Raw genomic sequence first — 14,060 nt, 5'->3', positions numbered from 1 at the left:
TTGAGTAAAAGTAAAGATACCTTAATAGAAAATGACTAATGTTAAAGTGAAAGTGAACCAGTAAAATACTACTTGAGTAAAAGCCTAGAAGTATTTGGTTTTAAATATCAAAGTAAATGTAATTGCTAAAATATACTTAAGTATCAAAATAAAATAATAAATACTTTCAAATTCCTTATATTAAGCAAACCAGATGGCATCATTAAATGTTTTTATTAAGGAATAGCCAGGGGCACACTCCAACACTCAGACATCATTTTACAAATGAAGCATGTGTGTTTATTGAGTCCGCCAGATCAGAGGCAATAGGGATGACCGGGGATGTTCGCTTGATAAGTGCGTGAATTTTCCTGTCCCGCTAAGCATTCATAATGTAAGTAGTACTTTTGGGTGTAAGGGAAAATGTATGGAGTGAAAAGTACATTATTTTCCTAAGGAATGTAGAGAAGTAAAAGTAAAAGTTGTCAAAAATATAAACGAAGAAAGTAAAGTACAGATACCCCAAAAAACTACTTAAGTAGTACTTTAAAGTATTTTTACTGAAGTACTTAATGCCACTGTATTTTTGCGTAATTTGTATTTGACAATACAATACATTTTGCCTATCCCTGGTCCCCCTCAACACGCATTCTAATGTTATACCTCTCAACTGCCTTTTTCAATTCTTGATTCTCCGTTTTTGCAGGAATCTTCTAGCTTGGGTGGAAGGTTGGAGAAGGGAACAACGGGAAGGAGTACAGAACTTATTGTCACAACTTCCACCAAAGGTGCGGTCGTCGTCACCGGTCTACTAGCTGCCACCGATTCCTTTTCCCTTTTCTGTTGGTTTTGTCTGTACCTTGTTTGTGGTTAATTCGGGGCTATTTAAGTCTTCAAGGCCCGCCTGCTTTTGTGCAGGCTTATTTTCTTTTCTGTCAGTGGAGGTTTGTGTTTTGTTCCATTACGGAATGTTTGGTGTCCCGTTTTGTTGTCATTTGTGCCTGTTGTTTTTTGCCTGACCATTTTTGGAATAAATACGTCCTTTCTGGAACCTCTGCTCTCTGCGCCTGACTCCACACCCACCACTCCTAGCTAATGTGACAGAAGCCCGCACCTAAGCATGGAGTCAGCAGGAGCAGCTGCGACCCCCCCCCCCCCCCTCCATCTATGGAAGAGCGTGTCCTCCATCACACGGCCATCCAACACCGAATAGGGACAGCAATGGACCAGATGATGGAGAGAATGGACTGATGGGAGAGGAGTGGCCTCCCTACCTTGTCTCCAGCTCCTCCTCCGCCTGCTCTACCTACTTTTACGGTGCCGTCCAGACCCAGTGCTCTTCGGCTCGCACCCCCGAGGGAGTACGATGGAATGGCTGCCGGGTGCAAGGGATTCTTGCTCCAGCTAGAGCTGTACCTGGCTAACGTTCGCCCGACTCCTTCTGGAGAGCGTCCTCGTCTCCTTTTAGACGGGCAGAGCCCTGGAGTGGGCCAATGCGGTCTGGGAGAGTCCTGACTCCGCAAGGGTCCACTACTCTGAGTTCACCCGCCGGTTCCGGGCCATTTTCGACCACCCACCAGAGGGCAGAGCGGCGGGTGAACGGCTGTTCCACCTTAAGCAGGAGACGAGGAGTTGGAGTTTCAGACCCTGGCCGCTGGAGCAGGGTGGAACGACAGGGCCCTGATGGACCACTACCGTTGTAGCCTCCCGGAGGACGTCTGCAGGGAGCTAGCTTGTCGGGACGCCACCCTCACCCTGGATGAGCTCATAGACATGTCGATCCGACTGGACAACCTGCTAGCTGCCCGCGGGCGTCCAGAGCGGGTCCTGTTTGTTCCACCCCCAAGGTTCTAGGGGAACCGGAGGAGGAGGCTCCTCCTGCACCAGTTGTGGTCGGAGAGGGCACACTGCCGATCAGTGCTGGAGGAGCTCGTCTGGGAGTCGAGAGGGCAGGCAGAGCACTTCTCGGACACCCCAGGTGAGTCAGCACCAGACTCACCCAGAGCTCCCTGTTGGTCACATGTTCATACTAATCTCTTTTCCTGAGTTTTCCCCCTCTTTCCAGCATAAGGCGCTAGTCGATTCAGGTGCAGCTGGGAACTTTATGGATCGCGGACTCGCTCTTAGTTTAGGGATTCCGCTGGTGCCGATAGGCCAACCCTTCCTCGTGCACTCCCTAGATAGCCGACCGTTAGGGTCAGAGCTGGTCAGGGAGGCCACGGTTCCACTGGACATGGTAACGCAGGGAGGTCATATGGTGCGGATTAGTCTCTTCCTTATTGATTCGCCTGCATTTCCACCACACTGGGGGATACCCTGGTTGGGGATTCCCTGGTTGGCTAGTCACAATCCTAGGATTTCATGGAAACAGGGGGCTCTAAAGGGGTGGTCAGAGGAGTGTTCAGGTAGGTGTATAGGAGTTTCCATCGGTGCAACGACGGTGGAGAGTCCAGACCTGGTTTCCACTGTGCGCCTGCCCTCAGATTTGGCTATCGCCTTCTGTAAAAAGAGGGCGACCCAATTACCACCTCATCGACGAGGGGATTGCGCGATAAACCTTCAGGTAAATGCAGCACTGCCCAGGAATCACGTGTACCCACTGTCACAGGAGGAGACAATGGCTATGGAGACATATGTCACTGAATCTCTGGGACAGGGGTACATTTGGCCCTCCACTTCACCCGTCTCCTCGAGTTTCTTTTTTGTGAAGAAGGAGGGAGGTCTGCGTCTGTGCATTGATTTTGAAGAGGTCTAAATTCCATCCAAGTGGGGTTTAGTTACCCGCTACCTCTCATCGCTAAGGCGGTGGAGTCATTTCACGGAGCGCAGTTTTTCACAAAACTGGATCTCAGGAGCGTGTATAACTTGGTGAGTATCCGGGAGGGAGATGAGTGGAAGACCGCGTTTAGTACCACATCTGGCCATTATGAGTACCTCGTCATGCCGCATGGGTTGAAAATGGATGGATTCTCAGCAACCTGCAAGGTTGGTGGTGTATATCGATGATATACTGATCTATTCCGCCACACACGCCACACATGTGTCTCTGGTGCGCAAGGTGCTTGGGCAACTGCTGGAGCATGACCTGTACGTCAGGGCTGATAAATGTGTGTTCTCCAAACAAGCCATTTCCTTCCTGGGGTATCGCATTTCCACATCTGGCGTGGTGACCGCGTTTCAGCCATGCGTAATTGGCCGACTCCAACCACGGTAAAGGAGGTGCAGCGGTTTTTAGGGTTTGCCCATTACTACCGGAGGTTTATCCGGGGTTTTGGCCAGGTGGCTGCTCCCATTACCTCACTGCTGAAGGGGGGGGGTGGTGGTCTGCGGCGGCGGACATAGCTTTTAGTCATCTGAAGGCGTTGTTTACCAATGCTCCCGTATTGGCTCATCCGGACCCCTCTTTGGCGTTCATAGTGGAGGTGGACGCGTCCAGGGCTTGGGTTGGAGCCGTGCTATCACAGCGCTTGGGCACGCCACCGAAGCTCCGCCCTCGTGCTTTTTTTCGAGGAAGCTCGCTCCGGAGCGAAACTATGACGTGGGGGACCGGAAGTTGTTGACTGTGGTAAAAGCTCTGAAGGTGTGGAGACATTGGCTTGAGGGGGCTAAACACCCATTCCTCATCTGAACTGACAACCGTAATCTGGAGTACATCCAGGCAGCGAGGAGACTGAATCCTCGTCAGGCAAGGTGGGCCTGATTTAGGTTCGCCATCTCCTATAGATCAGGTTTCCTTAACACTAAGGCCGACGTGCTGTCCCGTCTCTATGACACCGAGGAGCGGTCCATCGATCCTACTCCCATACTTCCAGCTTCATGTCTGGTGGCACCGGTGGTATGGGAGGTGGACACGGACATCGAGCGGGCATTACAGTTGGAACCCGCGCCCCCTTCAGTACTTGCCGCTTGGTGTTCGTGACAAATTGATTCGGTGGGCCCATACACTACCCTCTTCGGATCATCCGGGAATTGGGAGGACAGTGCGGGGTCTTAGGGGGAGGTACTGGTGGCCCACTTTAGCGAAGGACGTGAGGTTTTATGTCTCCTCCTGTGGCATTGCTTGATCGACCCTCGCAGCCGACCTTGGCCTAGTAACCTTAAAAAAGGGTCCCACTGGACTGAGGGGCAGCTCCGGACTGAGGGACATCTCGGGACTGAGGTAGCTCGGGACTGAGGGGTAGCTCAAGACTGAGGGGTAGCTCATGACTGAGGGGTAGCTCAAGACTGAGGGGTAGCTGAACACTGAGAGGTAGCTCAGGACTGATAGGTAGCTCAGGACTGAGAGGTAGCCCAAGACTAAGAGATAGCTCAGGCAGGTTGACGGCTCTGGCAGATCCTGGCTGAATGGTGTCTCTGGCGGATCCTGGCAGACTGGCGGCTCTGGCGGATCCTGGCTGACTGGCGGATCCTGGCTGACTGGCGGCTCTGGCGGATCCTGGCTGAATGGCGGCTCTGGCAGATCCTGGCTGACTGGTGGCTCTAGCAGATCCTGGCTGACTGGCGGCTCTGGCAGATCCTGGCTGACTGGCGGCTCTGGCAGATCCTGGCTGACTGGCGGCTCTGGAAGATCCTGGCTGACTGGCGGCTCTGGAAGATCCTGACTGACTGGCGGCTCTGGCGGCTCATGACAGACGGGAGACTCAGGACTGATAGGTAGCTCAGGACTGAGAGGTAGCCCAAGACTAAGAGATAGCTCAGGCAGGTTGACGGCTCTGGCAGATCCTGGCTGAATGGTGTCTCTGGCGGATCCTGGCAGACTGGCGGCTCTGGCGGATCCTGGCTGAATGGCGGCTCTGGCAGATCCTGGCTGACTGGCGGCTCTGGCAGATCCTGGCTGACTGGCGGCTCTGGCAGATCCTGGCTGACTGGCGGCTCTGGCAGATCCTGGCTGACTGGCGGCTCTGGAAGATCCTGGCTGACTGGCGGCTATGGAAGATCCTGGCTGATTGGCGGCTCTGGAAGATCCTGGCGGCTCTGGAAGATCGTGGCTGACTGGCGGCTCTGGCGGCTCATGACAGACGGGAGACTCTGGCGGCTCATGACAGACGGGAGACTCTGGCGGCTCATGACAGACGGGAGACTCTGGCGGCTCATGACAGACGGGAGACGCTGGCGGCTCATGACAGACGGGAGACTCTGGCGGCTCATGACAGACGGGAGACTCTGGCGGCTCATGACAGACGGGAGACTCTGGCGGCTCATGACAGACGGGAGACGCTGGCGGCTCATGACAGACGGGAGACTCTGGCGGCTCATGACAGACGGGAGACTCTGGCGGCTCATGACAGACGGGAGACTCTGGCAGCTCTGAACAGACGTGAGACTCTAGCAGGTAAGGACAGACGGGAGACTCTGTTAGCGCTGGAGAGGAGCAAGGCTCTGGCAGCGCTGGACAGGCGATGCGCACTGTAGGCCTGGTGCATGGTGCCGGCACTGGTGGTACTGGGCCTAGGACACGCACCTCAGGGCGAGTGCGGGGAGCTGCCACCGGAGGGCTGATGCGTGGAGGTGGTACTGGATAGACCGGACCGTGCAGGCGCACTGGAGCTCTTGAGGACCGAGCCTGCCCAACCGTACCTGGTTGAATGCTCCCGGTCGCCCTGCCAGTGTGGCAAGGTGGAATAGCCCGCACTGGGTGGTGCAGGCGAACCGGTGACACCATGCGTAAGGCTGGTGCCATGTACGCCGGCCCAAGGAGACGCACTGGAGACCAGATGCGTAGAGCCGGCTTCATGGCACCTGGCTCGATGCCCAATCTAGCCCGGCCGATACGAGGAGCTGGTATGTACCGCACCGGGCTATACACCCGCACTGGGGACACCGTGCGCTCCACAGCATAACACGGTGCCTGCCCGGTCTCTCTAGCCCCCCGGTAAGCACAGGAAGTTGGCGCAGGCCTCCTACCTGGCTTTGCCATACTCCCTGTGTGCCATACTCCCTGTGTGCCTCCCCCCCAATACATTTTTGGGGCTGACTCTCAGGCTTCCTTGCCAGCTGTGTTCCCTCATATCGCCCGCTCCTCACTCCGGCTGCCTCTGCTCTCCTAGCTGCCTCCACCTGTTCCCATGGGAGGCGATCCTTTCCCGCCAGGATCTCCTCCCATGTGTAGAAACCCTTGCAGTCCAACACATCATCCCATGTCCATTCCTCCTTGCGCTGCTCCTGCTACCGCTGCCTGTCACCACGCCGCTTGGTCCTGTTGTGGTGGGTGATTCTGTAACAGTTTTCTTCCTTAACTCCCACTGTTTATCGTAAGGAGCCAAGGAAGAAAACCGTTACAATAATATAGTACATAATATAGTGGTCAGAATTATGACCAGCTGGTCAGATAGAGGTCACAATTGCCCTCATTGATTTCATTGTTGTTTTCATTACTACATGATAATAACTCTGGACATGTGTGCGTTTCTATCAAAGTAAGTGCCTTACTAGGTTATCATAAAAGTTTCTGTGTGTCATTTCCACTGTTGCTCACTGTATGTATGGAGCATAATATATTTGTCTGTATTCCTTATAACCGCGGACATAGCCCTTATGGTGTTATACTCAGTTGTGCTTCTGTAGCTAGCTACATTATTCTATTATTGTAGCTCTGTAAAACAATGCTAACGGTGTCAGAGAAGGATTAGCTTGTGTTGTCTTTTGAAGCTGCCCTGGTCTTATGACCATGGTCTGTGTGATTTAATTTGGCCTGTTTAGCATAGCGCTGCTTTGCCTCGCCCTGTCCCCTTGTAGAGCTTTAATTTTGTCAATGCAACATATTATTTTTAGAGCAGTGTTATGTTCTTTGCAATACTGTTTTATTGCTATATCCTGATATTTATTCTGTACTTCCAGAAACCACACACATAAACAGTATTTGCCAGTATCATAACTGGAACTGAACCTCTGGTGATAAACATGAGGGGAGACAGAGAGCTGGTTTCAAGAGAAGGGTGCAGGGCGCAGCAGGTGTTTATTGCAAAGGACCACAGGAGGAGGCAGGTAGCTGGATCAAATCAAACCAAAGTGTATGTCACGACTCCTACCGAAGGTGAACACTTCCTGTTCGGGTGGCGCTCGGCGGTCGTCATCACCAGCCTACTAGTTGCCCCTGATCCCTTTTTCCCCTTTCTGGTTATTGGTTTCACCTGTTTGTGTTTTAGGCTGATTAGTCGGGCTTTATTTACCAGTAGGCCTGCTCTTTGTGCAGGATTGTTTTGTGTAACTTGTATGCACATCTGTGGGTTACCTGTTTCCCATTTCGTGGGATTTTCTGGACTGTTTTAGTCCCCGTGTTTGGGGCATTTGTTTTGTTGTGCGCCCTGTGTTTTCGTGGGGTTGGCGTATGTTCACCGTTTTGTGCATTAAATATAGCACTACCCTGAACTCTCTGTTTTCTGCGCCTGACTTCTCACCCACTACACCCAGTACATTACAGTGTATTTGTCACATGCGCCGAATACAACAGGTGTAGACCTTACAGTGAAATGCTTACTTACAGGCTCTAACCAATAGTGTGGGGGAAAAAATAAAAATAAAGTATGTGTGTGTGTGTAGGTAAGTAAATCAATAAAACAACAGTAAAAAGACATTTGAAAAAAGAGTAGCAAGGCTCTATACAGACACCTGTTAGTCAGGCTTATTGAGGTAGCATGTGCATGTAGGTATCGTTAAAGTGACTGTGCATATATGATGAACAGAGAGTGGCAGAAGCGTAAAAAGAGGGGTTGGCAGGTGGTGGGACACAATGCAGATAGCCCGGTTAGCCAATGTGCGGGAGCACTGGTTGGTCGGGCCAATTTAGGTAGTATGTACATGAATGTATAGTTAAAGTGACTATGCATATAAGATAAACAGAGAGTAGCAGCAGCGTAAAAGAGGGGTTGGGGGAGGCACACAATGCAAATAGCCTGGGTAACCATTTGGTTACCTGTTCAGGAGTCTTATGGCTTGGGGGTAAAAACTGTTGAGAAGCCTTTTTGTTCTAGACTTGGCACTCCGGTACCGCTTGCCATGCGGTAGTAGAGAGAACAGTATATGACTGGGGTGGCTGGGGTCTTTGACAATTTTTAGGGCCTTCCTCTGACACCGCCTGGTGTAGAGGTCCTGGATGGCAGGCAGCTTTGCCCCAGTGATGTACTGGGCCGTACGCACTACCCTTTGAAGTGCCTTGCGGTCGGAGGCCGAGCAATTGCCTTACCAGGCAATGATGCAACCGGTCAGGATGCTCTCGATGTTGCAGCTGTAGAACCTTTTGAGGATCTCAGGACCCATGCCAAATCTTTTTAGTTTTCTGAGGGGGAATAGGCTTTGTCGTTCCCTCTTCACGACTGTCTTGGTGTTTTTGGACCAATGGGGACATGCTCGGTGCTCCTTTTCCTGTAGTCCACAATCATCTCCTTAGTCTTGGTTACGTTGAGGGATAGGGTGTTATTCTGGCACCACCCGGCCAGGTCTCTGACCTCCTCCCTATAGGCTCTCATCGTTGTCGGTGATCAGGCCTCTGTTGTGTCGTCTGCAAACTTAATGATGGTGTGGAAGTCGTGCCTGGCCATGCAGTCGTGGGTGAACAGGGAGTACGGGAGGGGACTGAGCACGCACCCCTGGGGAGCTCCAGTGTACTGGTCTGTAGTCATTTAGGCAGGTTGCCTTTGTGTTCTTGAGCACAGGGACTATGGTGGTCTGCTTGAAGCATGTTGGTATTACAGACTCAATCAGGGACATGTTGAAAATGTCAGTGAAGACACCTGCCTGGAGCACACGTCCTGATAATCCATCTGGCCCAGCAGCCTTGTGTATGTTGACCTGTTTAAAGGTTGTGATCACACAGTCGTCCAGAACAGCTGATGCTCTCAAGTATGCCTCAGTGTTGCTTGCCTCGAAGCGAGCACTGAAGTGATTTAGCTCGTCTGGTAGGCTCGTGTCACTGGGCAGCTCACGGCTGTGCTTCCCTTTGTCGTCTGTAATAGTTTGCAAGCCCTGCCACATCCGACGAGCGTCGGAGCCAGTGTAGTATGATTCAATCTTAGCCCTGTATTGACGCTTTGCCTGTTTGATGGTTCGTCACAGGGCATAGCGAGATTTCTTGTAAGCTTCCGGGTTAGAGTCCCGCACCTTGAAATCGGCAGCTCTACCCTTTAGCTCAGTGCGAATGTTGCCTGCAATCCATGGCTTCTGGTTGGGGTATGTACGTACAGTCACTGTGGGGACGACGTCCTCAATGCACTTATTGATAAAGCCAGTGACTGATGTGGTGTATTCCTCAATGTCATCGGAAGAATCCCGGAACATGTTCCATTCTGTGATAGTAAAGCAGTCCTGTAGTTTAGCATCTGCTTCATCTGACCATTTTTTTATAGACCGAGTCACTGGTGCTTCCTGCTTTAATTTTTGCTTGTAAGCAGGAATCAGGAGGATAGAGTTGTGATCGGATTTATCAAATGGAGGGCGAGGGAGAGCTTTGTACGCATCTCTGTGTGTGGAGTACAGGTGATCTAGAATTTTTTTCCCTCTGGTTGCACATTTACAATGTTGATAGAGATTTGGTAGAACTGATTTAAGTTTCCCTGTATTAAAGTCTCCGGCCACTAGGAGCGCCGCCTCTGGATGAGTGGTTTCCTGTTTGCCTATTTCCTTATACAGCTGACTGAGTGCGGTCTTAGTGCCAGCTTCTGTCTGTGGTGGTAAATAAACAGCCACGAAAAGTATAGCTGAGAACTCTCTAGGCAAGTAGTGTGGCCTGCAGTTTATCACAATATATATACTTCAGGAAATCAAAATCTAGAGACTTCCTTAGATTTCGTGCACCAGCTGTCGTCTTACCTGAGTGTGCTGTTCTATCCTGCCGGTGCAATGTGTATCCCGCTAGCTGAATATCCATGTCGTCATTCAGGATATTCGTGATCTTACCTCGTCTAGTTTATTGTCCAATAATTCCACGTTGGCGAGTAATATTGACGGTAACGGCAGCTTTCCTAGTTGTCTTCTGCGGGTCCGGACGAGGCATCCGGCTCTTCGTCCTCTGCGTCGCTTCCTTTTGTGAATAATTGGGATGTCTGCCCTATGGGGTGTTTGGAGAATATCGTTTTAGTCCTGCTTGTTGTTGTTGTTGTAAGAAATCTTCATGTAATCCGAGGTGCGTGATCGCTGTCCTGATGTCCAGAAGCTCTTTTCTTCCGTCAGAAACGGTTGCAGAAACATTATATACAAAATAATTTACAAATATCGCAAAAAAACCCACATAATAGCACAATTGGTTAGGAGACCGTAAAACGGCGTCCATCTCCTCCAGCGCCATTTTCAAAAACCAATCTGGAAACATCCAGGGGCAGGCAGAAGGTCACACACAGGGGGTCCAAAAGGGCAACAGTACAGGCAGGGAAAGGCTAGTAACATAGTCCGGGAGATCAGGCAATAGGTAGATAACAGGAAATCCAATATGCTGAAGTACAGGCAGGGAACAGGCAAAAAGCAAAGTTACTGAGGCAGGCAAAAAACTACCATACACGGGAGGAGTAAATCACAGGAAAACCAATGATTGCAAGACGTGTGTCTATTTTACTGAAATATTGGCGGTGGTTGAACAACAAAAACTTGCTTTACTCAAGGGAAAAAAACTGCAAGAAAATACTGACAACTTATGAATATGCATAATCCATATTTCAATATTCATGCAGTGATTGAACAACAACTAAAGGCATAACATCATGGCAGGTCACCTGTTAAGTCAGTCAGTCAGTCAGTAATTTCTGCAGATGTGCTCAATAGTGCTTGAGCGTTTGGTACTCCCTAAAGCATGGTGAAACACACAGGAGTGTGTCACAAGCTAAACACATATACTTTGTCAACCTCCTTTGCTTCCTTCTCCTGGTTCCAGACAGGCAGACTTTGCAGTGTCTCTGTGTGTGACTGCCTTGAGCAGAAGTTTGAGGGACTTCACAGGGAAAATGTCGTACAGTGAGGCATAGGGAATTGTCTGCAGCAGGACGACCCCCAGTGGATCCACACTGAGGGGTGTGGTGCTCCTCCAGCAGCTCTCTCATGAGGTTCTCTGTACTTTTGGTAGGTAATTACTTTACATATGAGGGAGTGGGGAGGATGAGGGAGAGGAGAGAATGATGAGGGAGTGGGTAGGTGGGTGAGATGTCGTCACTATAATTGATTAATGCAACTTTGTGATTTGTATGTGAACTGTATGTCCAAAAACATATTGTACAGTAATCATCTCACCAGCTATTTGGTGGTGAACTATGTGACCATTGAGGACAGTTTTCTGAACGCATTTCACATTTATCATGTCTGCGTTATCCACTGCCCCCATTTTGAGGTTATAGTCAAGCACACAGTCTGGTTTGATGTTTCTCTCTTCCGTCAGGTGGTCCTCCATCCCTGTGACCGACATGGTTGACGTATGGACACTGGAGAGGACATGGATGTCTCGTTTGTCGTGCCACTTTACTGCCAGCTGTTGACCATTCTCCTTGAACTCAACCTCCCCCTCTGCATCTTCCTGCTTCCGAATCCCGGCATCCCCTTCCTGTTCATCCTGACTGTGCCACAGGTCCCTGTGCTGTTGGAGAGCAGATGCTGGAAGACTTCTGTACCAATTGTCCACATACAAAGTGTCTCTTTCCTAGATGAGGAACCAGCATGGTCATCACCATATACTCAGATTTTCTGAGCAGCAAATGTGTAGGATAAAAAATGTTTACATTTTTTTTAATTTTATTTAACTAGGCAAGTCAGTTAAGAACAAATTCTTATTTACAATGACGGCCTAACACGGCCAAACCAAGACAACGCTGGGCCAACTGTGTGCCGCCCTATGGGACTCCCAATCACGGCCGGATGTGATACAGCCTGGATTTGAACAAGCGCACTAATCCAGACCAGTCTGAAAATGAGGTTGAATGTGTTTCTAGTTTAAAAAGTGTAAGGGAATAGGGTTCCAAAGAATAATAACCATAGGCAGAAATAATTTGTACAACAAAACTGGCATTGGGAACAAACAAAGTATATGATAGGCTACTCCCGAGGCTAATTCTACTTAGCTAATTGTAGCCGGCTATTGACTGACAACACTAGAGCAGCAACGTGGTTGATCCCCGCAATCAATGACATCCCCGCAGCAGCCTAACATTACAACATGAGCAGATTGAGTGACCTCGGGTGAGATTCAAACACAGATAGCGAGAATTTGCAAAGAAAATGTCATATCAGAAACAACAGCATAGGGAGTACCGCCAATTACAGCAAGAGCGTCAATGCAGCAAAAGAAGCAAATACATACTAGTGGAAGCAGAGAGCAACAGCAGAATGTGTGAGCAGAACCGGTCACCTTAAATCGACAGCCAAATAAGGTAGGTGCGATTGTTACGAGCACCTGATGCGTCAGCTGTGGCGGGCACTTGGGTTCCCTTTCTAAAGTGGCTTCGCTTTATATAGGGAGGATGAATTCAAATAGGAGCCGATGCAGATTTAGGAAATGTATGCCTTTTTTACACTTTTTGATTTAAACACTCATTATTTGGTGTTTACTTACCCTATAAACTTGTGTAACGAGGTTTGCATGTGGGGCTTCCTTGTGTGCACTGAATAAATCTAATTCAATCCCAGAAAACACTTCCCTGGCTACCCAAACTCCTTGCTCTGGCCAAATGCTATGCCACACCCACGTTTCTTCACCGAAATGAGTCTGGATCTGAATACCTCCCCAACAATTGCTAGAACGCAAACACATTCTAACGGTTCTGATTGGTCACAGAAACCGATAGGTTTGGCCAGAGCCAGAACACACATGAGTAAAGTGGCATTTAGTAAATTCGTCATTGGCTTTGATGGTTAGAAATGTTCCAATCGCTGATGACTTGGGAAGAGGGGAATGTTTTATACAACACCCCTCATTTTGATATCACCACAAACGACTTCAAGTATGCAGCAAACATACAGCAGCGGAATAATTCAGTTTGAGTCATCAGGCAAGGTAAACACCCACTGGGTGGCCTACCAATTTGATCAGGAAGTTTTTACTCAATTTGTTGATCTGTTAATTTATCTAAAGCGATCCCTTTAAATACTGTGTACTCTACCTATAATTTTAATTTGATCAGCACAACATTAGAATGTATCCTATGGAGAATGAGTTCAGAATGGAGATTTTACTTTATTTTATTTAACCTTTATTTAACTAGGCGAGTCAGTTAAGAACAAATTCTTATTTACAATGATGGGCTACCAAAAGGCAAAAGGCCTCCTGTGGGGATGGGGGCTGGGATTAGAAAATAAAAATAAATTAAACAGAAATATTGGACACAGTACACATCACGACAAGAGAGATAACACAACACTACATAAAGAGAGACCTAAGCCAACATGTCATGTGTTGCTGCCATGCTAACACAACATGAAAACAACATGATAGCGACACAACATGGCAGCAGTACAGGGTACAAACATTATTGGGCACAGACAAAAGCACAAAGGGCAAGAAGGTAGAGACAATAATACATCACAAAAAGCAGCCACAACTGTCAGTGAGAGTGTCCATGATTGAGTCTTTGAATGAAGAGATTGAGATAAAACTGTCCAGTTTGAGTGTTTCTTGAGGCTCGTTCCAGTCGCTAGCTGCAGCGAAATGAAAAGACTAGCGACACAGGGATGTGTGTGCTTTGAGGACCTTTAACAGAATGTGACTGGCAGAATGAGTGTTGTATGTGGAGGATGAGGGCTGCAGTAGATATCTCAGATAGGGGGGAGTGAGGCCTAAGAGGGAATGATAAATAAGCATCAACCAGTGGGTCTTGCGACAGGTATACAGAGATGACCAGCTTACAGAGGAGTATAGAGTGCAGTGACGTGTCCTATAAGGAGCATTGGTGGGAAATATGATGGCCGAATGGTAAAGAACATCTAGCTGCTCGAGAGCACCCTTACCTGCCATTCTATAAATTACATCTCCGTAATCTAGCATGGGTAGGATGGTCATCTGAATCAGGGTTATTTTGGCAGCTGGGGTGAAAGTGGAGCGATTATGATAGAGGAAACCATGTCTAGATTTAACTTTAGCCTGCAGCTTTGAAATGTGCTGAGAGAAAGAAAGT

At 49.2% G+C, this 14,060-nt stretch overlaps 1 long non-coding RNA gene across 1 annotated transcript; it reads left to right on the top strand.

The window, feature by feature from the left end:
* Nucleotides 1-683: 683 nt before the first annotated feature.
* Nucleotides 684-12,580, top strand: LOC149985126 (uncharacterized). The gene is made up of 2 exons (XR_016487005.1): nt 684-767; nt 11,336-12,580. It is a non-coding gene; the product is annotated as an uncharacterized LOC149985126 (long non-coding RNA).
* The last annotated feature ends 1,480 nt before the right edge of the window (nt 12,581-14,060 follow it).

The sequence above is a fragment of the Oncorhynchus mykiss genome, chromosome 2 (assembly GCF_057628025.1).
Source record: "Oncorhynchus mykiss isolate SJ-2025 chromosome 2, ASM5762802v1, whole genome shotgun sequence".
Classification (NCBI taxonomy): Eukaryota; Metazoa; Chordata; class Actinopteri; order Salmoniformes; family Salmonidae; genus Oncorhynchus; species Oncorhynchus mykiss.
This window is presented reverse-complemented; position numbering and strand designations above follow the sequence as displayed.